This window comes from Parasteatoda tepidariorum, chromosome 6 (assembly GCF_982258835.1).
Source record: "Parasteatoda tepidariorum strain Cologne lab strain chromosome 6, Ptep-v5.0, whole genome shotgun sequence".
NCBI lineage: Eukaryota > Metazoa > Arthropoda > Arachnida > Araneae > Theridiidae > Parasteatoda > Parasteatoda tepidariorum.
In genome coordinates, this window is record NC_141760.1 from 93,497,436 (window position 1) to 93,525,250 (window position 27,815).

General features: G+C 29.8%; 1 protein-coding gene across 3 annotated transcripts in view; it reads right to left on the bottom strand.

Moving 5' to 3' along the window:
- Window positions 1-27,815, bottom strand: part of LOC107453449 (uncharacterized) — a 109,319-nt gene that overhangs the window by 8,622 nt on the left and 72,882 nt on the right. For all 3 annotated transcript variants that reach the window (XM_087166188.1, XM_087166187.1, XM_087166189.1), the window contains 2 exons: window positions 18,485-18,552; window positions 2,500-2,648 (listed from right to left, as the gene is read on the bottom strand). The gene's annotated coding sequence lies outside the window, so the exon portion shown is untranslated. The remainder of the gene's footprint in view (window positions 1-2,499; window positions 2,649-18,484; window positions 18,553-27,815) is intronic.

Sequence of the window (27,815 nt, forward strand, 5' to 3'; positions counted from 1 at the left end):
TAAATTTAGGTTGATGGTTCAAAGGTTTATTCTCAAACATGCTAATAAGTTAGTGCAAACTGTTAAATCTGTCTCGAAATCAGACACAAAAACGAACTTCATCTGAATACTCATAAAACTCGAACTGTTGAAATCATAAAACTCGTTTAAACATTGATAGTTTCTTAGAAAAAAAAAAAATTTTTACTAATTTTTTTTTTAAATATTTCATTTAAAATTCGTCGAAACATTTTTGAGTTCTAAGGGCATGCAAATTTTTTGCATCATTTCAAATAATAAAATTTTAGAAGACAAAATTAATGGAATTTTAATAGAATTCAAGGGAAATGTTTATACACAGGAAGTCTAAGCAAACACGTATATAAATAAACAGTTTCAACTTTCGTAAAAGACAGTTGTTTTATACCCACATTGTGAAAAAATCATTATAAAATTCCGATAAAAAGTACTGGCACACTGAGTGCATTGAGTGCAATAATTCAGTGACTTTACAGTAAATCTTACCGCATATATGAAAATTACAGTATATTAGATTTTTCGTTCAATAAAATTTTATGGCAAAAAGCGAAGTCGAAAGTAAAAAGTATTGGTATACAGGATCCCAGTATTTTATATCGTAATTGTATACTAAAAATTTTTTTTACAGTGTTGGCATAAAATAATTTTTTCTACGAATGATGAAACTATTCACATCGGCGTCAAATATACAAACATTTCCCTTAGTGAATGTTAATAATTATGCTCAGTAATCATTTTTAAAACAACATTTCAAATTACATGTTTATTGTTATAACAAATTTGATGAGTTCACAGCCGTAATTTAATATTTTCGTTTGCCAAACTGGTTGATATATTAAATACAATTTTGCAAGCATCATCGCATTGTGATCGTTATATAAGTTTTGTAACATTTAACGAATCTCAACAAAACGGTAAGACTACAAAGTGGGATAACTTTATTTTAATTAAATATATAGTTTTGTTCATACGAAGAACGTTTTGAAATTACTTTTACTAATACAACTTATTTTTTTATCGTAACGAAGAGGCAAATGAATCACTGATCTTACGATAGACGTTCCAGTAAAATTCCTCACCAATAGTTAGTAGTAAACAAGAAGCAGTAACGTTCAAATTCATATTATTGTAGTTTTAAACTCAGAAAACATGACAAGTTTTGAGTCACATTTTGAAATAAGGCCGAACTATCGCCCATTTGCACTACATAATGAAACAGTGAAAACCTCCCACTATCGGTCAATGAAACTTTGCCACTGATGATACTTCAAGACAGTATTTTATTTTACTTTATAACCGTCGTTGAACAGCCGACTCAATTTTTTGGGTTTACGATTACTAATATTCAAATCCGTAGCCTTGTAATTTTGAACCTAATCCAGAAGACAAAGGAACTCGTGGACCAAGTAGTGGGAAAAATTTGCCTTCGTGGAGGTCTTTTTAATGGAACTAACCCGCATTTGCGTCACACGGAGAGGAAAACCGCGAAAACACCTCCCACTGTTAGCCTGGTGGCAAGGAGACTCTAACCCATGATCCGTCTACCACTGAGGATATTTTACGTCAGCATTGTGGTCGGTGCAAGGCGGATGCGGAATTCGTATCGACCAGCCATTGCTTGGATTTGAACCCGGAACACCTCATTGGAAGCGAAAGCTCTATTCCCTGAGTCATTACGGTTCAATTTGAGACAGCATTGTGATTAGTTTGATTTAGAATCAATATATGAATTAAAAGCCATAGCAAGGTTTCGAATTTGGATGAGTGTAGAATTAGAATGCTTTATCCATTGAAGCTATTATTTAAAAGCTGTAAAATGTACACAATACATCATCGTGCTTTTGGTTAGTGAGGATAAATAAAAATTTATCAGTTAATACATATTTAAAGTAAAAAGCATGTGCGTATTAATTATTATCTAAAAAAAAGGAAAATTTCTTTACTTTGCTTCCCTCAAAATATCAAATAAATGAATTTTTTTTTAATTTTTTGATCTTTTCAAAGCGCATCGTTTAAATGGATGGTAGTTTTTCTTAAAAAAATTGTATTAAATGTATTATATTTATTATATAATTATATATTAATTGTATGTAAATATTTAAATATCCACGGTTATGAAAAACAATAAAATTAATAATATTGAATCAATTACGGAGCAACCATAGCAGTGGGCGAAATGTAATAAAAACTTTTTTTCATGATAGCGGTATTATTGAATTGGTTTTATATTCAACTCCGAAAGCACAGTTACGTTCGACCTAGAGTGTTTTGAATGAAATTTATTTTCATTTATTTAAAATTCATGTATTTTATTAGAATAATAAAATATATGAATTTTCTATTCGCAGATCGATGAAAGCTGAGGACGTCTCTTCTGCTCAGCCTGATGTTAATGCGAACGTTTTACTCTTAACATAAATTAGTTCTACTTTATATGATTATATTATTAATTTACAATGAATCGATAAAACAATAACTTACTCCCCATTTTAAAAGATGAGATCGCCTTTGAAGGGCGATCTTGTGTGTATATTCCTGATCTTGAGGTCTTATCCCAATGGTTAGTCGTATGGCGACAAGAATTCTGAAGGTGCGTATAGAGTCATCACGTTTTCCCCAAAAGCTTTTTACTGTAAAAAGAGAACAAACATTTATTTTAGAAAAATAGTAATGCGACTTAAATGTACCAAAATTAGCCTATTTATAAATAAGTCAGATTTTACAAGACAGGGAAGTAGAAAAATATATTGGTATATACGAACTCAGTACCGGATGTACCGAAAAATGGCCAATGATTTGAAAAATCAATTAATAGTTAAATGAAGAATATGGAATTGTTCGGTTTACCTCGTTTTGCTTGGTAACCAGCTACTATTCTTAATAAGTTTCAAAATTGTACAAAATTCAACAACAGATGGCACTGCTAACTATCAAACGATATTTGCAAAATAACCACCATTTGCGTAAATACGTGTAAGTTCGGAGTTATAAGGGTGTTATGAGTAAAAAAAAAAAAATTGAGAAAATATAATTATAATACTTGAATCTTTCTTAACGTCAAAACTATTTGCCATATCGACTTGCTTAAGGTCTCATTCGATTAAGCGTAGAACAAAACAGGATATTCACTTTTTAATGCTAGTAATATCAGACGCGTAGGTAGGTATACATACAAAACTGTATAAGTGCAAATGCTTTAAAAACTTTTTTAACAATCCGTTGTAGATTTTGGTGTCATTCTATTCAATGCAAACTTCGGGCTCTTATGTTGGTCCCAAAGCCCAACTTTTAAAACAACTTCCAGCTTATTCTAATGAATTCCATACTAAGCCTTTTATTATTATTAGTTATCACGGGAACTGGCTCATTGAAAGATCTTAATGATGCGAGTATGAGAATTCGAACTTTGATAGTATTCAGCTTCTTGTAAAGATTTATTCAAAATTTGTTTAAGGTTATTTTAAAATGAACTAATCATAATGCTTTTAAATAATATTTACAAAATGATCGAAATTATAAAACATAGCGTGATGAAATTACGCAATGAGGAAAGTACATTGTTTGAGGGAGGTCGGTACATAAAATTCTTAAAAACATTTTCTTTTTGTTATTTAAAAATAATACATTTATTTATTTTTAAAAATTAAGGAAAAAATGTGTGTTTTTTTATCTCAATTTAGAATTTTAAACAAGATTCGGTTTCGTTTTTTCCTCATATTGAAGTTCAAGTATGTTGTAGGACATCTTGAAGTTTTTTTTAAAATTTATTGGTATTTTAAATTTTTTCAAATTATTCAATTTAATCTCAATCTAAAAATCTATTAAAGATAATGTTAAAACCTAATCAACATTAATTTCTGGTTAAAAAATGAACTATATTTCAATTAGGTAAGAAAAGCTTTTCAAAGACAAGTGACTTTATTTTAAGTGTAGTTTTAAAATTTATTTATTTGAAGAAATAATTTTAATAATTAATTAGAATTAGTTTTTCATTTTATTAAATGATTGGTCAAAGCAATATTAAAAGATTAGATGGGTCAAATTTTTGCAGTCGAAACTTCGCAGCACAAAACGTTGCGGACAAACTTTAAATCAAAATCTTAAATTAATTAATATTAAATTAATAATTAATCTGTGCATAAATTATGATAAATTTTTTATATATATTATATAATTTTAATAAGTTCAAACTCATAATTAGTTTTAATTAAAGTCAAAATATAATTTAAATATTTTTCACATTTATTTATTATAATTTTGAAAAAAAAGTCAAATGTTAATTTGGAAGAGTTAATATTTTAAAGGTTTCATGTGCAAGAAAATTTATAATTTTACTAAGTAATTTATGTTTTTGTTTCAGTAGAAAATATTTTATAAATCATATACTTTTAATAAGTTTTAGTTCATATTTAATTTAGTTTTAATGAAGTTAAAAACACTGCAATAAGTATTTTTTATATTTTATCTTAATTTGAAAAATAGTATGAAAAACGTTTAATTTAAATTTAGAATAGTTAATGTTTAAAAGCTCTTAATTTATTATTAGTTCAATTCGAATAGCAATAAAAATATTAAATAAAATACCCTTTTTTATTTATTACCTTAATTTAAAAGAATAAATTAAAGAAACGTTTAATGTTAATCTAGAAAAGTTAATGTTTTAAAGCTTTGAATTCCCAACTAATTAAATTTTAATAAAATTAAAAATATTAAATCAATACTTTTTTATTTATTAAATTTTGTTTTACTTTTAGTAAAAGTTACTTTTCGCATGGAATTTCCTTTGGATAATCAAATTTAAGAATTGTGAGCCTTATATCGAGATTTGTCAAAAAACGCAAAAAGTAAAATTAACATTCTTTCGACTGTTCTGACCAAACGCTTGGGACCACCATTTCCCAGATTGCGTCTATCCCTACATGTAAGGGGTTAAAAATCCGAATTCGTCGTAGAAAGGATATGTTTATTCAGAGAAAGTACGTTTTTGTGTTTGATTTCGTAACTTAAAATATCGTCTAGACTAACTATATTTGGTCACCCCATCGAACCATTAAAATTGAGTCCTAAGAACGTGAAGATCCATTCATTAATTCAAAAGTTATTCAGGGTGGTCCGGATTTGTTTTCTTTTTTTTTTCTTTCGCGCACTGCGCAGTAAATTTATTAAGATTAGAATAATTAAAAAGTTGTTTAATGTTTAAGTTTTAAAGATCGAGAGATAGAAATATGTATAAAATATTTTATTACACTATAAGGAAAATGCAGCTTACATTAATAAATTAATACACGTCTTTTAAAAGGAAAATAATTGATAGATGTATATTTTTTCGTTTATAGATCATATTTCAGAAGAAAAAGCTTATAAATTCTTTCCCTTTTTAAAACGCATTTCATCTTTTCTTGTCTCTGGAAAAATTGGTCATGTCACTCTCTCCCCTTCGAATACGTAACTGATAGTTTATTTCGAACATATTACAATAGTTTAAATCTATAAGGTATCAAGAACATTGATACCTATTTTTTGAAGGATAGGAAAAATGAGAGTTTGTACAACAGTACTTTTTAAATCATTGATGATGACGTAATTAAAGAGCTGATTTTGGACAGAGGGTGGAGTTCAAAACGAGATGACAGAAGGGCTCGAGACAAAATTAATCAGGTTTTGTTTCTAAAAGATGGCATTTATATATCAGACCGTTTCTTATTATTATTTCTGTAGAGATACTTTTTAAATTATTCGAATTCTCAGTAGTTAACACCCTGATACACAGACACATTACCGACATTCCATTTCAAGCAGATAGTAATGTTTTATCATTAGGTATGTCCCTATAAATATGAGATGGAGGGCGTTAGTGATAGGAATGAAGAATTCAAAGCACGCAGGTGAAAAGTTCGAATAAAGGAGCGGAAGAGAGAAATGGAATGAGAGAATGCCACCTCTCCAGAGGCATGGCCGCATAATTGCACTCTGACATTCTCTTTCTACCTTGACCTTGGCTGAAGGCTGTTTGCTGTTTTCGCCCCCGACCAACTGGAGACTTCCTATTGCACCCAGTTCTCATTTTTTGTTTTTGTTTTTGTTTACTTCTTTCCATCTTTAATTTATCAAAAGAGTTTCTCAGTATGTATTGACAAGACACGTATCTATTTGACCTGTCATAGGCCGTTAAAAAAAAGAAGAACAAAACACGTATAAAGGAACGCTCCCGTCCTCCGGGCCATGGGCCTAAAACGGCAGGTTGTCAATACAATATATGACTTTAAAGAAAAAATGATACTTGGTCTTGATAATATTCTTGTAACAATAATAGCTCATATTACTAAAATAAAATAATCTATATACATATTTCTCTTACACGGCGACAAAAAAAGCCTCATTACAACTCCCCGAATGGCAACGCTAGAAAATCGACCAATGATTGCCGGTAAAAATGTCACATGCCAAATCTAGCTGAGATGGCTCAACATATAGCGCTTTTAAAAACGGAAACTGAAATAACCAGAGAGAGCATAAGCTAGGCAGAAGTGAGTAGTCTTTGTCGATAAATCTCTATTTTAGTATTTTGTCGAAAGCTCTTTTTTTCACGAATTTATATATTACGAATTTATTTGACGATTTTTGATTTATATCACGAATTTATTTGTTTTACTAGAATTTATTTGTTTATGCAGGTTTTTTCATTGCAATTCACTTATTTAAATTTTTAATAGACTTAATTATAGCCAAAATTTTAACCTTTTTAAAGAGATATCAGTTTTAGAAATTTTATCTTAAGATTTTATACTATAGCACATTTCTAATAGGTTTAACGAATTACATGTCATTTATTTGAATTCAAATTTATTTTAATGACTTAATATTTACTAAAAAGATGCAATTTTTTTTTTTAAAAAAAGTTGTTATATGGATTTGAATGATTGTTTGAAATTCTTAAAATTTTGTGCATTTGCAATGTACCTAAGTTAGTAGCGAGCGAAGCGAGCTTGGTTTGCGAAGCAAACCATATAAGATTGCGTAGCAATTTTCGGGGGTTGGCGAGCGTTAGCGAGCAGGGGGCTCAGCCCACTAGTATGAAATAATTGCTAAAAGAGTATCAAAAAGAAAGTTGTAATAGTTGTTAGATTTTTTTTTTTTTTTTTAAATAAGCATCCCACATTCAGTCTCCCTATTAATCAGTAACTAACAGTTCCCACTTTTGTAAACTGTGACATTTTAATTCATATGCTATGGTTTGTTTTAAGTACAAAGATGGAGAATTATCTTGCATGAACTCGCAATATTTATTAGATGATATATAAAATATCAAAACTTATTTTTTAACGTAATTAAACATATAACTTTGTCAAAATGCTTCAAGCCATGTATTCATCTTTGATTAATAAAAAAAAATTGCAAAATTAAAAAAATTTTATCCACTTTTTTATTATAGTCGTTCTGAAAATAATAAAATAAGTTTCTAAAATTTGAAATCAGGAAAAACCAAAAAAGATTGGGTACCATTTTGACTGATAAAGGTCTTATCAGTCAAAATTAATCTTTCACAGTTTCTGTTTTAATACATGATTTTTCATTTAAAAAAAATAAAAATGTTTTTTTTTAATAATACGCTTAGAATAGAAGAGAGGCCATTAAAATATTTTATTTATCAATTATATTAGGAAACTATCATTTTTTTTAAGAAACTACTACATTATAACAAGACAAAGGAACTCCATGGAGCAAGTATTGGGAGAAATTTGCTTTCGTTGAAGACTTTTTTATTTGAACTAACCCGAATTTACGTTTCATGGAGAGGAAAACCACGAAAATCTCCCACGGTTAGCCTGACGGCATGGCCCGTCTACCACTGAGGATATTTTAACGTCAGCTCTGTGATCGGTGCGCTCGGTGTGAGGAATCCGTATCGATCAGCTATCGCTTTGATTCGAACCCAGTTCAACCATAGAGTTGAGTTCAACTCATTGGAAGGCTAACGCCCTGAACCTCTCATTGGAACCTGAGGCACCACGTAATATAAGAATATTGGTTTTTACACTTATATAAATAAATTTCATGCATCACGTGCGGGACAAAATCGGGGACTCAACATCATCCGGCTGTTCTTAAACTTTAAGCTGGTGGCTTTCCTGTCAGTTCAACAGTGTGTAACAGGGAAAGTTCTGCACTTTGTGGAAGCCGTAACGTCTTGTTAATAATAAACGGACCACCCTAAATAACTTTTCATCTAATGATCGGTTTTTCACGTTTTAGGAATCAATCTTAATGGCTCGAGAAGGTGGCTTCAAAGATGCTAATTAATTAGTGCAGACGATATTTTAGGTCACGAAATCGGATACAGAAACGTACTTTCTCTGAATAATTATACGTTTTTTTCAACAAATTCGCATTTCTGACATTCGTCATATCTCGAGAACTTCTTAAGCGAATTGAAAAGTTTTTACACACAAATATAAAATTCGTTTTTTTTTCAAAGATAGTTTCATGCAAAAAATAACTTTCAGCAAATATTTATTATTTTTTATAATAATAGTCGGAAAACTTTTGAACTGCAAGACATACATTTTTTTAAAATAATCTAATTTTACACGTCAAAATACAAAATTTGGGCGAAATGGAAGGAATGGCTGAGAAAGAGAATTTTAAAAAATTCGTATGTTCTCAATACGATTTCTCAAGAACTATTCAATCGATTTCACTGAAATTCCACTAAAATTTATTCTATATTTAAAAAAAAATATCTTTTCAGTTTCTACAATGGTAATTCTGAAGAAGTGTTTTGAATTCTGTTTGAATTTGAAGAGTTTTGATCTTGTGACTTTTAGTGTTTTCTTGGTGTCTTTCTGTGTTCGTACAAACAGTGTAATTTTAATGTCTGAAATTTTAATCGATTGTTATATCATTTTTAAGAAATTTAAACTAGTGTTTCATTGCCAGTTTATTCTTAAGATAAAAAAAATCACATTAAATTATCTCGAAACTATCTATGCATTCTTGAATAATAATGAATAATAAAATACCGTTAATAATTTAAATTCAAAATTAGATATTAGAGGGCTTTTGCATAAGATTTGTCTCACGTTAACGGTAACGCTAACTTTATTTCTACTTTTTGGCAATACAGCGCTTGTTCAAAAATAGCGTAGGAACGTTTCTAGCAGTTTATTTTATGGAGAAAAAAAATGTCTAAGATCGTACATAACACGGAGTTCCAATTGAAATTTAAGGACTCTGTCTAACCAGAAAGTGGTGAAAATAAGGATGGTTAGTAAGTTTATTTGATTATATAAATTATACTAGTACATGTCTAGAAAAGATCAACACTAGTATCATTTTTCTACACAAATTGCTTTCAAACACTTTAATTTGCAAAGCGTGTCGAAATTTGGATTATTGATAAGTTCTTTTTCGTAATAATACGCATGTAATGGCCAGGAAATAATTGAAACTTTTAATGTCATCCAGTACAGTTCCATCAGTTCATTTATAATGTTGTTGTTACTCATCCCCCTAGTGTAGTCGAAATTTCAATTGACTATAAATTTCTTGTAATATTAATAAGGGGATAAAGATTACTTTCGGCAAAGTTATCTGGGAATAATACTTATTTAATTTGCCATTAGATTCCAAGCTTTTCACGAGGTTTAAAAACTCCAGTTTTTCTAAAAGTGGGCAAAGTTTTTACCAGTGGTGATAAATTCCAATTGTAGTGATCAGGAAATGACAGAAACTTGCATAGATAGAGCTTTATTATAATTATGAGTGCTCTAGTTAGTTAAGAAGTAGTCAAAATTTTTAGTGCAAGATTCCATCAACACAAACAATCATCCATTGAGATATCTTCGCAAAGATTTTGTCGAGATAATAAAAAATTGAGTGAAATAAAAAAAGTATATTTATTAAGATTAAATTTTTTAAGTGATAAAAATATGTTTATAAAGATAATAGAAATGAACTTTTTCTTAATATGATTTCTTGTAAAGTTATAAATAATTGACCCTTTTGATTAAAAGGCAATCATTTTAGTTTTATTATTAGCACATTTTTTACTATATACATCTTTCTCCTTCGCAATACCAACGTTTTGGACAATTTTGAAACCATTGTCGCATCCTCTAACTAAAGTAAAGGGAAACTCTAGTTATGGATAGTCTCTTACACAAATTTACAAAATTAGGAGGCTTCGTTCACCAACCTATGCTGTTGTTCTCTAAAATGTTTAGAAGTTAATTCTTTAATGTGTTAATGATAGCAAATATACATTTTATAAAATAAATTCGAACTTATTTTAAATATTTTAATTCCCAACTAGTTTCTTTAAACTTAAATTTATTTCACTGTTGAATGAAATACATATTTGCATGGATAACATGCACCATTAATTTGTTTCAACTAATAGAAAGATAAATAACCAAAAACCGTTATTAATGTAACCGTTACTAGTCTACACAGGAATTTATCAGAAGATAGAATTAAATAAGCAAGAGTGAATAAAAATATGACAGAAATAATTCTTACAAATAAGAAAACTAAAATCTCAGATAAAAGATATGGAATTGATTAGAAAATTTTATATTTTCACAAAAATGCACAATGTGAAAAAATGTCAAAGCATTCATGTAAATATAAGCAATCCTATCTTAATTCAGTAATTTTGATTGAACTGAAATATTAAAACTGAACTTTAAAACTATGAATAAGGACAAACTAAAAATATGAATAATAAACCATAGAGTGTCACTATTCAAATTTACTGTATCAACAAACCATTCCCTAATTCTGTGAGAGCAGGGACCCGTTCAGCTAGGAGAAAATTTTAGAAAAGTGGCCTGATGACGTCAAAGTGGATTTTCCTTAAGTATTATTTTTAACTAGAAATAGCACAAAGACTGCAAATTTAATTGTCGGATATAAAAAAACCTAATTTAAGATTCTCAATGATAAATCGATGAAAAACATTCATTCCTCTAATTAAATATTTTAAAAATTGTCTTTTATAGATTATAAAGTTCGTAATTGCCTTAATAGACTTTAGAAGTCGGGGCTCCGCTGAAAAAAGGGGTGATTATTTAGAGTTACGTAGCCGAAAAAAAATGTGGCATAATAATTAATAAATAATAATGTAGGCAATTTTTTTTACAAATCTATTTTGCTGAATTTAACTCTCCCTTTTTTTAATGGTAAAAATAAGTAGTAATAAATGAATAATGATAATAACTAATAATAATAAATGATAATAATAAATAGATAATGAGAATAATAATAAAAAATTATTGTCTAAGTAAAAAAAAAATTTCTAATCTATTTAATAATGCTAAAGTTAACTTCCCTTTTTCTATAGCCTTGTGTTGAAATAGAAGGCAACTTTAAAATTTCAAATAAGAATGACAGGTTCTTGTGGTGTTTCGTTGGATATATTAGAATCTTTTATATATATTTTTTTATAAATAATTGTTGTGTATTATTTCTTTCAAGAAAAATCAGTTTTCAAAAAAGTCTCTTTTTAAAACTTTTTTTTTTTAGTGTAACAATTTAATTTTCACAAGTCAATTTTTTAAAACTAAGAAGCTTCTCCCCCTACTCGCTGGCGCTCGCCAATCCCCGGAACTGCTTTCGCAGTTCATTTCGGATTGCTTCTCAATCCAATGCTCGCTATGCTCGCTCATTGGATACGTTCTTAACGTCTAGTTTTTGTATACTTTTTTGAATACTGAAGTTCCGAAAACTTTTCACTGTAGAAAATTCTAAACCTGTACATTTCAATATTAATTTGAAATTGCAATTGTTAATTTGGGCATTTGGCGATACAACACTTATAGAATTGAAGGATTTGTTACGCCAAGCGCTCAGGTATCATAATTTTGATTTAGTTGCGCTTCTATGTCATTTTGATTTATGTTGCTAAGTTAACTTTCAAAAAATTCTATGGCTGGCAACAGCATTTTTATTTTTCAAGTTGTTTATTTTTATTTCTTTTAGAATTCGTTCTTTTTTTAGCGAAATGTTTTTTAACCTAACAGAATTCTTTGCCGACTGTTTTCTCTATAAATGAAGAAAATAAAGTAAATATTTAAGTGTTGTGAAAAGAATCTTATTTAGTTGTACAAAGTACTTCAGAAAAGCGCTTTCGACAAAATACTAAAATAGAGATCTACTACTCACTTCTGCCTAGCTTAATAGTATGAGATTGCCGCAGCTGAATTGAACAACCTGATAATGCTCAATCTGGTTATTGTTTCCGTTTTTAAAAGCGCTATATGTTGAGCCACCACATCTAGATTTGCCATGTGACATTTTTAGCAGCTATCATTGGTCGATTTTTTAACGTTGCCATTCGGGGAGTTGTAATGAGGTTTTTTTTTGGTGCCGTGTAAGAGAAATATATATGTAGATGCTTTCATTATAAAATTCCAGCGCGAGCGTATGAAATTAAAATACCGAGACCGCGAAACAAAACTTTCTGCAATAATGGATAAATAAGCATAATTTAAAGCAAAAAATGAGGAAAACTTAGAAAAAACCCTTGAAAATTGCAATAACTTTTAGACAAATAGAAATTTCGTAGAAAAAAAAAATGAAAAAAATCGCGTTAAGTTTATAAATGAAAATGGCCATTTCAGCCCGTGAAATTTCAGTTCCATAATTTCGTTGTAGGAGGCAGTAAGTCGGTTTACATGATATTTTTCATAAGTTTAACAGTTAGCATTTTTCAAATTAATAATCTAATCTTAAGTTTTTGTTTATTTCATTGTACGCTTTGTACATTTTTCTATACACCATTGTAATTTCAAGTTTCTAAATTTTTATAGTTTGGGAGCAGCGAAACAAAATGTTACTTAAAGAAAAAGAGGTTGAAGAAATTATAAAAAAAAGCACTTAAAATTGCAATAGCTTCCAAACAAATTGGAATTTTAGAAAAAGTTAAATTAAGTTGAAAGTTAAAAGTTCAAATTTGAACTCAGTAGTTGTGCTCCTGCGGTTCGGAGACGGATCACATGGAATTTTTTACAAGTTCAACAGCTAATAATTTACGAACTAATTATCATTTACTAAATTTTGTTGTCTTATAGTACTCCCTGCGCATTTTTCTACACAATATAATCTTAAGTTTCTTAGTTACAGTTAGTTGGTTGAGTTTCTCAGCAAATTAAAATGTAACGTCAAGTTGAACACTCTAATCAGTGGCAGTGCTTCGTTTTTTTCCTTCTTTTTAATTCAGAGAGATCAGACGATGAAAACGAATTTTTCTGAATCGGTATCATTTTTTTTATAGACAATTTGGACTCAGTATCTTAAATATGTCTCTAGATAATCATGATCGTACTAGATAGTAATAGGAACAACCACGCAATTTTAAAGGTTTATCTTTAATAAGATGATTTAATATCAGCAAAATAATTGCAAGCGGTATTTTAAGAAATGAAATCAGAAAAAAAACACACTAAGTAAAAAAAAGGATTAGGATCCCTTGGGATTAGGATCTCTTAGAGCCTTTAGGATTTTTAAACTTCAAAATATCGCAATCTGTAAAATATAGTACCAAGTTCAGTTAATGGAGCTTGCCATATTTCTGTAATTTTTTTAGCAAATCAAATTATAGAATCCATTTAATCAAAAACAATTTTGTGCTAAAAGTTTTTATTATAAAAATTTTTATTATTTTTTATTGATCAGTTCAAAAATTGTTTTAATGCAAACAAATCTTCACAGCTTTTTAAATAAGTAATTTTTTAAATAAGTAATTAATAATACACAATTTAATCTAATATTTCTCGATAAATATCTATTTTTTTTAATGTTTAATACTGCTCTAAAAACTACTCAATTAATTTCGTTTAAATTCTCTCATTCAAAATTAGATGTTGTGACAACTTTAAAATTAGTCCTTACAATTCAAAAAGTCTTCGTTGATTTTTAGATTGACTAGTAAATAAATAAATAAATGAAATAACTACAAAAAATATGTTTTGCTTGGAAATATTTTTGGAAAAAATAGTTTTATAATAGCATGCTTATATTTTTTGATTCTCTCAAATATGGCTAGATTGTACTAAAAAACAAATGCGAATTCAATATGATTCCTACTTTAGACATTTAAGATTGAAAATTATAATTCCTCTTAAAAAAAGTGTATTTGTTCAGAGACAATACACAGTTCAGGGACAATGCACTCTTAACTTAAAATATCCGTCTTTATTACAGGTATAAAGTTTATCCGCCTAACCATTAAGTATTGCATCTCAGAAGGTGAATTAATGTTGATTTAATTCCAACTAATTCAAAAGTAATTCATAGTATTAATACTCACCTTATTTCTAAATATAATTTTGAGGAATAATGTACTTTTGTTAAGTCTTAAAAAAGTCATAGAATTAAAATTCGATTTATTATAATCGATTCGTTCAAATTTTGTATTTCACTTTATAAAAATAAATTATTTTAAATGATGTAAAACTTTGTATACCTCACATTTTAAATTTTTTCGACTAAGAATTAACATTAAGGGATCCAAACTTTCAACCACTCTCCCGATTGCAGCTACCCTCTTTTATTTTGAGGATCAGAATCTCAAAACCGTTGAAAAAATTATTTATGTTTATTCAAAGAAAGAACGTTTTTGTGTCTGATTTCGTAACTTAAAGTATCACCTGCGCTAATTAATTAACATATTTGAGGTCACCCCCACGAACCATTAAGATTGAGTCGTGGTGCGTGAAAATTCGATCATTAGGTCGAAAGTTATTTAGGGTGATTCTCTTTTTATCACGCACTCTATTTTTAGTTTCAAAAAATTCTAGAATTTGTACTTTTGTCAAAAGCATACAAGAATCGTTATTTCTAACAATAAATATTTGTTTTCAAGGATTGATTCAAACATTGACGTAAAATAAGTAAGCTTTTCAATCATTGCTTTTTAATATTAAATAATTTTTTTTTAACTTTAAGTTTAAAATTTTGTGTAACTTTTAAACTTGGAAATTTTCGAAAATGTTTAAGAACAATAAACGCTTTAAGTTTTTAGAAAAGATTGTTATGGATACAGAATGAAAGAACAACTTTTTATCCTCAGCATTGAGTTTTTATTTTATATTTTTATGTTATTTTATAACTGTCATTGAACAGTCGACCCAATTTTAAGTTTACGACTACCAATGTTCAATTTCGTAGCCTTGTAATTTTGTACCCAATCCAGAGCACATGGGAGCTGCTGGATCAAGTATTGGGAGAAATATGCCTTCTTGAAGAACTTTTTGATGGAAATAACCAGCATTTGGGTTACTTGGAGAAGGAAACCGTGAAAACTACCTATGGTTAGCCCAAGGCAAGATGACTTTAACCTATATGCAACTTCTGCCCTTTTCAAAAGTCAACATGAGTTAGACTTTTGAAAATGTTTTTAACTTAGATTTCGAACAGGTTACAGCGACAATAGTTCGTCCTACTGATGAGATTTTTTGCTGTTGTTTAAAATACAAAATTGTATTCGGATTATTCAAAAAATCGCATTGCGAGTAACAAGAAGGAAATATTCAAGGATAAAATTGATGCTTACGGTCTATATGAAAAAATCTATATGAAAAATAGATTTTCTACATAAGATTCTATATAGATTTTCTATAATAATCTTTGTGAGAAAATTTATCTTTAGGCACCAATTAAATATTTTTATAACCGTCGTTGAACAGCTGAGCCAAATTTGGGTATACGACTACTAATGTTCAACTCCGTAGCCTTATAATTTTGAACCAATCCAGAAGACAAGGAAACTCCTGGATCAGTACCCCCACAGGTATGATTTGTTATGGGAACATGGAGGATTTTGTGACTCGACAGATTAAACATGCATCGGTCACCAGTTACTACACGGGGAGTCTTCGGCTGGTTAAATTGAATGTAAAGCGGGGATAAAAATAAAATATGATAAATTTTTGCCCTCACTCCAAGCATTCCTGTATTACATTAGAGATTATTTGTCGTTTTCAATTCTTAAACAATGGGTTTCAGAGATATTCAAAAAAGTTGTCACCGAAGTTTCGAGAATAATATATTAATATGCTGTATATATATTTTAAATATATTATATAAGTTTTATTTAAATATTTTTTATTTTATTAATAATTTTGAAAATATATTTTAAGTTTTAACCTTAAAAATGTTGTGTATAATTTTCTATCCTTCGTATTAGTTATCTACTTAAACGTTATTAACGTAGTTCTATATTGTCGATTCAATTAACCCACTTACTTTTGTCATTAAAATTATGTAATACCAAAGCTCCAAAATTCCGTTCCATTTCTAAAGTACGAAGTTACATATATTTCAAAATTTTGCCGGAGGATCAGGGAGATCACACAGTTTTGTAAACTATCAGTGCACGAGAGATCGCGGAGATCTCACCATTTCGCATAGTTAGTTGTGGCTGTAAAAGAAAGAAAAAAAGAAGCTGAGGCTAGCTCTTCAGGCGCAATATGTTCGTTCGGCAAAGTGCTAAACAAAATGCATGTACAATTTTGATCAAGTACTAATATTCAAAATCATATGGCTATTTTTTTAGATTTGAAAAAAAAAAAAAAATAAAGTGTAGGATATAGTATATAGGAAGCGGAAAAATTCCGTATGCATCATGATAAAGGTAAGTAAAATGAAATTATGAATTAATTTTTAAAAAAATTATTTTTAATGTACGAAATTTCAAAATCTACTGGCTGTAATTTCGAAACAAAGGAAAGCGGAAGAAAATATTCAAATACTGAATTGCAAGATAAAACTTTTTTTTAAACTTTCTAAATATTTTTATAAATAAACCCGTATAAAAAATTTGCACAGCAACACTTTAGCTGTTCTTCGTACGGGGTGGTAAAAATATAAAGTAAATAATCAATAAATCAGTGTTAATCAACAAAATGCAATCATGTTTAAAGCTGAACCGACACAATTAATAAATCTAATATTTTTATTATTTGTTGTCTTGCTTGTTGATTTGTTTTAAGCAAAACATGCTTTTAGACATTACACTATTCATTCGGAACCGAAAATTATGCAACATATTTCTCATAACCAACTCAAGATTGTTAAAATTTAACCTCAATGAGCAAGTTTTCTCCTTTAATTTCGCACTTCATTACATAATTTTTTTAAATAACTGTTGATTTTACATTTTTTAAAAAATATTTATAGAAAAATGTTTCAACAGCGTAACTTCAATAAAAATAAACAATAATGTTACAATATTATCAATAACAATAATATGAATTTCAAATAATTTTGAAATGAATAATTTGGTAATGTCCCCCCATGCTGATTTTGATCCTTTCTGACCTGACATAAATCAATGAAAGATAAAAAAATTATTAAAGAACGTGACAAAAATTCTCTGTGAGACAGTTTCGATAAAACATAGCTGAAAGCTAGCTAGCACAAACTGATGTTATCGTTTAAATATTTAAAACAACAAAAAGAAGTACAATTTAATTTACAACATCGCCTAATGCTAAACCAGGGATAAAAATAAATATTTGAAACGTCTCTCCCGAACAGATATATTAAAACTTTTGATAAATCTCCCTTTCACAAATGATTATGGAGTTATAAAAGCGATACGTCCTACACCGAAGTCACTCAAACTCTTAGTTTTATTAATGCAGATAATTTAAAAACTAGTTATTAACCCAAACAATCAATTGCGTGATTGTTTTAACATAATTATTCCACTTTCCAAAGTTTCTTTGGGTTTTCATCAATTCTTTACAACTACTGCCAGTAGATTTGTAATTTAGTAATTAATCAGAGTTAAAAAATTAACTCCAAAATTCCTTTATTTTTTATAGTGATTTTTAATTTTTTGTTTCACAAAATTTTTCTTAAATTGATAAAAAAACGAAAAGATTTGTACTCGATCGAAATTAAATAAATAATTCATTGATTGAAGAATTCTATGTGTAGTTTTTAACGGAATATTTCCGCTTTTATTTGGTTTCTTGGATTTTTTTTCACTTCTATAAACAATCAATCAATCAGTTTTAATCTATTTATCAATCAAACAAATTAAATCAATTTTAAAATTTAGTACCTTATCAAAATTAAATCATTAAATCATTTAACACTCTGTGATTTGTAATGAATTTTTTCTACTTCCACTAAATGAATTGAATTTTTAAAACTCAATAAAGCTATAGAAAATAGATTTTTAAATTTGGCATTATATTAAAACTTCAGAAAGCACAGAAAATGTTAATAAAATATTTAAATAAAAAGAAAATAAAGTTGTAAAAAAGTTTAAACTCTTCCGTTTGGGAAAAGATGATTTTTCATTTCTTAATAAATTTCTCAAAATCTACGGAAATATTTTGTTTGTCAGGCATTTTTGTGAAAATAAATGTTCAGCAACAATTTTCGTTACCCTAAATAAGATCGCAATTGATAGTTTCAAAAAGTTCAGTTGTAAATGATGTAAAGAAAGACTTACCAAACCCTGATAAAAATAAATAAAACAGTCTGGGCTCTTCATATTCATGTAGCATAAATACGCGCTTTCTGAAAGAAAAAATGTAAAATCAGTAAATTTTAAACGTTCGTATGCTAATGACATAAAAATGATAACAGAAATATTGAAAGAATGTATCAGCTATTTTCAAATATAATTAAAGTTAGAGATATTTAAGAGCTGCAGGGCTGTCATATATATTCCATAAAAGCAATGTATAGATTTTACTAGAGTGCCTAGAGTACAGGCACTCTAGATTTTACATGATACATCCTCGTGAAAAAAAACTATAGTTTTTTACTTCTTACAATATTAATTTGTATTTGTCTAGTATAAAACGTATTAATCAGATACTTTTTCAAAACAAAAACTAAACTTTTGTCCAATAAATGAAGAAATATGAATTTCAATTTAAGTAAGATGCAATTTTAAAAAAATGAAGTTCTTTTGTTTTATTTAAAGTGTGATAGATATTGCGTAAAAATTGCTTTAAATTTAACATTAGAACTTTCTCAATTAAGTAAATGTAATACTTACAGAGTAAACATATTTTTTGTCCTAATTAATTTTAAATATATCATGCTATTTTAAACCTTAATAATTTTAAAGCATTTTGTTAAAAATACTGCTCATGTCAGAAAAAAAAGATCATGTTAAGTGTGTAGAATATGCCATTTTTATTTATTGCAGAAAGTTTCTGTATTTAATTAGAAGTAATATTGATGCAATGTGCATTGCAATTATACACTATCTGGCCAAAAGCATCCGGATACTCAGTGGTATGCACTTAGAGTGTCCTGAATCTCATATTAATATGATGCTGGTCTCCCTTTTGCATCGATGACAGGCTGCTCACGTCTGGGAAGACTTTCCACCATTTTTTGATAGGTGGCCATATAGGAATTAACTTCCAGGCTTCCACCACAGCTGAAGTGAATACTCGCAGAGAGGATGGTTGATTTGGCTGGCTACATAATCTGAGCTCAAATTCGTCCCAAAGATGCTCTATGGGGTTTAGATCGGGGCTCTGAGAAGGCTAGTCCAGTTTTTGCACACCCATTCCGTCAAACTAAGTCTGTGCAAATCTCGATGAGTGAATGGAGCAGTTATCCTGCTGGAAGAGAAATAGGCTTTCCCCGAAATATTGCCATAGAGTTGGGAGTTTAGCATTGTCCACACACATCTCAGAGTTCAGTTTCCAACCACAGGAGCAAACGGACCCGGTCAAACCACGAGAAACACCCCCACACCATTATCCTTCCACCACCATAACATCCGGATGTCCGGATACTTTTGGTTAGATAGTGTATACTGGATTAAAAGCTGAAACAATCAAAATTTTATTAATTCTTAAAATAGAATACTAACTATTGTTCATTAAAATATTAGTTTAACAACTTTTGTAGTAAAAAAATAGTATTTTAATAACAAGAGAAAAATGCCATTATTTTAATTCATAAACGTTTCAATCCCCTTAACCGAAAGTGCTAACTTTAATAGAAAGGCCAATGCTCAGCTTTCAAAATTACTGAACTCACCGATCATAATAGTTTATACAGAGCTTAAAATAAATATCATGTAAAAAAAAAATTCTAAGAGGTCCACAGTCATGAAAAAAAAATGAGATAGCGTCGGGGGCGCCGATAATATTGATAAAAGTATTTAAATATCGTTCAGATAAATAAGTGACGAAAAAAAATAAAAATCAATGAAATAATATTGCTGCAAGTACAAAACTATGTATTTAAAAGTATATCAAATGATTACAAGTTTATCAGAACCGCGGAGGCTCAGTGGTAAACGCATCATTGCAATATTACCATCGCTGGCAGCTAGAAGTTCACCATCAGATGTGTGGGTATCACAGCTTGTCTAGAACAAGGGTTTCCAACTTACATGAGGCCGGGGGCCACAATTAAAAACACAAATCAAATAGCGGGCAGCAACTTTATCAAAATTTTATGTAGGACTCTTTTATGTTTCAAGGAACATTAAATATTACTGTCAGATTTTTACCAAGTTGTACGAAACAAAAGTATTGAATTACAAATTAAAATAAGAAGTAGATTTTTAAAAATATTCAATTGCATATTAAAAAATTCGGGGTGCAATAACTTTAATGTGCACCCATGTATTAAACAATTAATGTACAACAGATATCTAATTGTTAAGATATAAAACTTTAAAAAAGTTGGTATTAAAACTTGCACAGTAGCACACAAAATGTTCAATGACAAAATTGAGGTTTGTCTGCTGCAATCACCAGAAAATAAATATTTAAATTTTAAATTTAAAATTTACAAATGTGTGTGTAAATATTTTCGTCCGAAATAATGAGTGGTTTCAAAAAGTTAAATTGAAGAATTTCCTCGAGAAAATTTATGATACACACATTTACAAAATACAAAAAAATGACATAAAAAAAGCAACATACACGAATATTTTTGTATTTGAATAAATATTTTCTTGGATGCAAAACCTGAGAAATAATTTTTCTTGCACCGTTGGTATGATAAATTTCACAGAAACGAAGAAATTAGGTTTTTATTAACGAGAAAAGTATTTTAAACTCATATAGATTTTTTACGAAAATTGTCCGCAAAAAAAATGACAACTAATATATTTTAGCTCGCGGGCCACAAGAAAAGGCTTTGCGGGCCGGATGCGGCCCTCGGGCCGCTATTTGGAAATCACTGGTCTAGAAAGCAAAAGTGGTCTGGGGCCGCCAGTTGGAAACCATCAGTCAAGAAATTGTGGAGCATGAATTTACTTGACCTATGGCAAACAATGACAGGGATTATATACTGGATTAATCCCTGTTATTGCAACCTCTATCATTGTAACATGTACCATGTAATCTGTAGCTGTTTCATTTATTGAAAACACATCATACATCACGTGTTTTGTTTTTCCAATGAAAATGCATAGTTCTGATTTCATTAAATTTTCTGGATACAAGTAAGAAAGTATTTTTCCCTATTCTATTTTCCAGGTACAGATCGGATATTTAAATATCTATAATAAATTGAATTAATATGAATTTGAAGAAATACTTTCCTTAATAGGCACAATTTGTCTCTTGCGCAAAAACATCACCAATTGCAGTGTGATATTAACATAACTGTTTTGACCGATTTTTTTTTTGTTGAAATCCTAAGCGTTAATAAAACACAGATCATTAGAGCATGTTTTTTAAATTTATTTTGATAGTTTGAGAAGACTGACTTCAAGTGTGCAACAGTGCTTCCACAGCATACAGTAGTCCATACAGTATTTCTTCTTCTAGAGATTCTTGTCCATTGTACACATATATGCTATACTTCTTACTAATTGATATTTGCTACAATTTGGAAAGCTGATATCAAATAAGAAAGAAAAATGCTCTTTATAAGCTCCAATTAAAATAAAGTAAGGTTTAGAAGAAATTTAAAAATTTTTTAATTATGTATTAAAAATTGGTTTAGTTTTTATTTTATTGCCATTAGAAAACAAAACGTTTTTAAAAAAGTGCAAATGTGGGCAGCTACATTAGAATACAGATTTAGTTTTAACTTATCTCATTAATACTAATTTGTTTGGTTGCGCTGTCCTTTAACTCTTTTACATAGTCTATTAACTAATTTTTACATATTTTAGTTTCATCATTGTTATAAATCCGGGTTGTCTTCCAAATACAGGCTTTAAAATTATTTATTATTGTAAAATTCGTTTTGAAGGAACTTTAAAAAGAAAATTATTGGTTTGCAAAAGAGCATTATAAATATCAACACAACATTTCTTGCTAATATGCACAGAATTTTATTTTAACAGACTTTTGGTTGCATATAAAAGTGACATCAAGCTAATTAATATATTTTCTGCTTAAATGCTAGAACATGTAATGATGATAAATTAAACTTCTTTTTTCACAATGATACTCCTTTTTGCTAAACTGTCTTGAAAAATGTTCCAAACCGTGCTTTGAAAAGTGTGATCATTTAAGAGGTGACTTAAGTCGTATTTTCACTTCTGTAATATTAGTATATACTTATAAAGTCAAATTAAGATAGAGTATATTTTGTGCTACGTATAAATAAAGCAAAACAACTAGAATAAAGCACAAATAAAGGAACCGAAATGGGCATACTACAGTGGTATGCCCATTTCCTTTTTTGGCATACCACTATACCTTTATTAGTATGCTTCATTCATGATTTTATCCTATTTAATATAAATTGGATTAGTTTTTGGTAGATCACTACAGAGACATTTGAAATTCTACATATTTAAAAAAGCTAACAAGATGATCACCAGAGGTGATATTAAAATAACTAAATTTTTCATTTGGGAAAGAGATTAGATATATATTTATAATGTCTAATTTTCAATAAATTTATTATACAAAAAAGTCTAAAATTTAAAGTGTATGATTTCAACGAATTCTGTACCGCGTGAAATAATAATCACAAAAAATTCAGGAATTAGTTAAGTTTACATCATGTAATACGCTGCAAAAAAGGGTTCCTCAAAATTGTACTAAAACGTGTCAAAATAGCACGGAAACAAATAAGTCGAATTTAAAAAGCTCTCCATGTGTTTAGAATTAAAACAGCATATACTCACTCATTTTCGAGCAAAATGCATAGTCTCAAAAGTGCTAGAGAGATGTTTGTTTGTTACCGACAGGGTTCGAACCAAGGAGTGGAAAGAGAAGAATTATTGTTTGCTGTCTGACGAAAAGTAGACGGCGGAAGTTCTAATCAAGACGAAAATTAATTCAGAAATTCGTTACCAAACTTCTAAATAAGACTTTCACAGACGTTATACGGATTCTGATGATCCATGTTATTGTGATGTAAAGTTTGTGTGTTGGATATGAAAAAAAAAGTTTTGTTCAACTGAATATTGACGATATGATTCAAAGACGTTGAATCAAGGGATGTGTGATATTTATATTCCCTCAAGAAAAAAGTTCTACAGATGTTAAAAGACGATGTAGTACTGGTATTACATTATGTTGAGGGACTGCACCCAATACCCAGGTGGGTGAAATTTCCTTAATTTCGAATTCGGAATTCTTGATTTTAATAGAATTTAACACAAGTAATTTTCTTAAGGGTGGCTGGATGGCGCAGTTGGTTTGTCGTCGGCGTTCTGAGCCCAAGTCTGCGGGTTCGATCCCCGGCCCAGACACCGGATTTTCGGGATGCAGAAAATCCTCAGCGGCCATGTCGTATGGTTATGCGGCATGTAAAAGATCCCTGGAGTGCTTTATTGGCTCTTGGCATTTCCGGCAAAATTAAATTCCTAGCGCACTTTAGCATCCAAATAGAGTCTCGGTGCTGCCATCTAGTGTAGCAGAAACTAGACGTCCAAATTAACATGACCAACGGTATCGCACCCATTGTGGTGGTCCTGAAAGAGTGGATACCAGCTCTGGAGAAGGCACTAGGTCTGCTCATCGGCAAGACCGATTGTGCAGCTCATTGGAAATAAAAATTTTTTTTTAAGGAGCTCTGATTTTTTCGTGATTAAGTTTAAAATTGATTAGTTCTTAATCAACTGTAGAAAACCTTTAAAATTGAATGTTTCAGAATAAGCTAAAACGATGTTTTAACTGTAATGATATCAGTCATTTTTCTAAACCGCATCCTAATTGTTTACGTGTCCCCAAATGTTATCATCTATCTTTAATTGACGATATTTTAGATTGTCTTCGAAATTCTAAAGTTTTCATTACACTTGACCTAATAAATGGGTCCTTACACGTTCCGATTATTGAAAAAAGTCCTAAATACACTAGTTTTGTTACATATAATGGTTAATATCAATTCAGACGTATGCCCTTCTGTCTTAGTAATGGTCCTTCAATCATCATACGTTACATAAATGTTATTTTTCGCGACCTAATTGCCAAAGGTATTGTTTTGCCGTATATGGATGATATTTTTATGCCTACTGCTAATGAATCTGAAGCTCTAGAATATCTAAATATTGTTTTTGAGATAGCTCGTAATTATGGACTTGAAATAAATTTTAAAAATTGACAATTTTTATATAATAACATACAATTTCTTGGACATGTAATAGAAAACTGTAAATCATCACCTTCCCCGTCAAAAACTAAAGCCGTTCTTAATTATCCAAATCTCAAAAATTTTAAAGACGAGGCCGATTTCTTGAACTTACTGGTTATTTTAGAAAGTCCATACTCGTATTCGACTGTAACAAAGCCTTTAAGTGTCCTCCTACGTAGGACAACTCCTTTCAGTTTCAAAAGATCAAAAAGCCTCGTTTCTGAAAATCAAATTCTTTCGGAAAACCTGTTTTAAGTATTTTTAGTCAAAATTCTCCGACTGAGATTCACACTGATGCGTCGATAGATGGTTTGGGGGTAGTTCTACTTCAAAAATCTACGTATGACAAACTTTATCCAGTGTTCTACTTGACAAAGAAAACATAAGACAATAATAGAAAGTATACCAGTTTTGAACTCGAAGTGCCGAAGTGAGTATTTGCAGTTGTAGAAGCACTTACAAAATTTCGTATTTGCATGCTTGGTACCAAATTTAAAGTAGCTACTGACTGTGACGCCTTAGTAAAAACTTTAAGCAAAAAAGAGCTTAATTCCCCCATGGCTAAATGGGCTATATATTTTCAAGAATTCGATTGCACTATAGAACACCAAACAGGTACAAAGATGGTTCACGTGGATGCTCTTAGTCGCTCTCCACAGTGCATGATCATTCAAGATAGTTTACATACAACTATTTAAAGTGCAACAAACTGATGACTAAATAACTGCCATAAGAACTCTTCTCCAAAGAACACCTCATGATGATGACATACTGAAGAACAAATCATTGTACAAAACTGTTAAAGGAATCTATTTAATTGTAGTGCTTGAGGAAATGCAGACCAACATCATTAAAACCGATCATGAACGTGATTATTTTGCCGTATTACGTACACAATAAGTGGTCTGTAAAGAATTTTATATACCACATCTGAACGAAGAAGTTGAAAAATGCATTGCAAATTGTGTGACGCGTATTCTTACAAATTGAAAACGCGACAAACAGGATGGCATGCTACATCTAATCAAGAAAGATGACACACCACTTCAGACTTGTCATTTAGGTCCACTTGCAACCAACTCGAAGAAATATAAACATCACGGTTATTGATGCCTTTACTAAATTCAGTTGACTCTATTCTGCAAAATCAATGGACACAGCAGAAGTCATTGATAGATTACAAAAGCAATATTTTTATAAATCCAATAAGAATAATTACTGACAGAGGTTCTGCATTTGCCTTTGCGGTATTTCAAGACTACTGCAATAAAAAAAAAATCATGCAGCCATAACAGAAGGTTTAAAAAGATCTAATTGTCAAGTTGAGTAACAAAATTCCACCATTATTGCCATCCTTTTAAAACTCTCTGCTGAATGAAAAATGTTATAACTGCAACAGATAGTGAACTCAACGTATAAACAAAGTATTAAGATGACCCCTTTTTGAACTCTTTTTTTGGTACGAAAAGAAAGTTGAGAAACGATACCTAGATCATAGAACTCCAAAACGAAAAAACAACAGCTAATTTCCAACAACAACGAGCTCTACGCGAAAACGCAAAGAACCTAATTTGCAAAGTTCAAGTTGAAAAGCGGCGTTATATATAATCTCCCAGTAAGCAAGAACAAAAATTCAAGACCTAGAACTTCAAGACCTAGATATTAAAATAACACTGTTTGGTCCAGGTTCAAAGTTAAAGCAAAAATTTCTGCGGAGCTACAAAGTGACAAAAATATGACACTTTGAAATATGATGACATGAAATATGACACTGAAGATGTAGAAAAATTTGACTTCGTCGATGGACCTTTCAAAATCTCTTCATATGCAGATAATATGAAACCATGTAATAATAAAAAACTTAATTTTCTATGTAAAAATAGTCTCTTTTTTTCCTATGAATGAATCATTGACTTTACCAAGAGATTAAAATATTTTCTTCCTTTTTAATTTTATAGACTCTAAATTTTATAATTAATGAATTAATTCATAATTAATAATTAATTAAATTAATAATTCAATTAATAATTAATTCTAATATTTCAGAAGATTGTATTACGAACAGAAACTTGTAATGTTGTGTTATGTAAGTTTATAATAATTGTGTTATGTAAGTCGAGTGTCAAAGGGATTCTGACCCATGGTCCTTTTACCACTATCAGCATTACAGTCAGTGCCAGCCATCGAACACGTTCGTGAGCTGTTTTAATGATATTGATCTGCATTTCGCTTGGTAATACAATGGCTGGTCGACCAGCCACCGGTTGAATTTGAACCCGGATCACTCGGGTCGAATGCTCTATCTCTTGAGCCACCATTGCTCAGGGCGCAACAATTTACATTTTATATTTTATAACCATCGTTGAACAGCCGATCCAAATTTTTGAGTTTACGACTATTAATGTTTAATTCCGTAGCCTTGTAATTTTGAACCCAATCTATAAGACAAGGGAACTCGTGGATAAAGTATTAAGAGAAATTTGCCTTTGTGGAGGACTTTTTGATGCAACTAACCCGTGCAGTTACGTTGAAAGGGAAAACATGAAAACCTCCTTCGGTTAGCCTGATGACAAGGAGATTTTAAGATATAATGCGTATAACCACTGAGGATATTTAACGAGAGCACCGTGGTTGGTGCGAGCCGGGTACGGAATTCATATCAATCAGCCATCGCTGAGATTCGAACCCGGTTCATCTCATTGGGAAATAAACGCTCTATGCAATTGAAAGTTCAATCCTCTAATTTAAATTCTATTTGACGATAAAATGATAATAAATTCTGTTAAGAGGTGGTTGGAGAAGATTGAAACATATCTTTATCCAGAGCAATATTGTAGTTGAAATTTGGACGTTTAAGCTATTCTGAGAGTAATAAAAATTTCTTAAACTATGATACTATTAAACTCCAATAGAGATTGTTTACTTTTTGTTATAAATACTTTTCTTAAAACATTTAAATATATTATGGCAGACTACAGACTTCCTGATACTGAAATCCCCCCCCCCCCAAATGATTCAAAATTAATATTAAATTAATTCGAACAATTTTATTACAACAATAATAAACTCTACAGTTTAACCACTATAAGAGGATAATTGTCCTTCGGTGAGTTCGGTGAAGTATTGGTGTGAAATTTTTCTTAACTAAGAATTGCTAAATTTTTCCTAAACTAAACATTTTCATAAACGCAATTTTAAATAACTTTTCCTTTTACGAATAGGCTTTTACTATGATTTAGCCTGCAATTATTATTTTA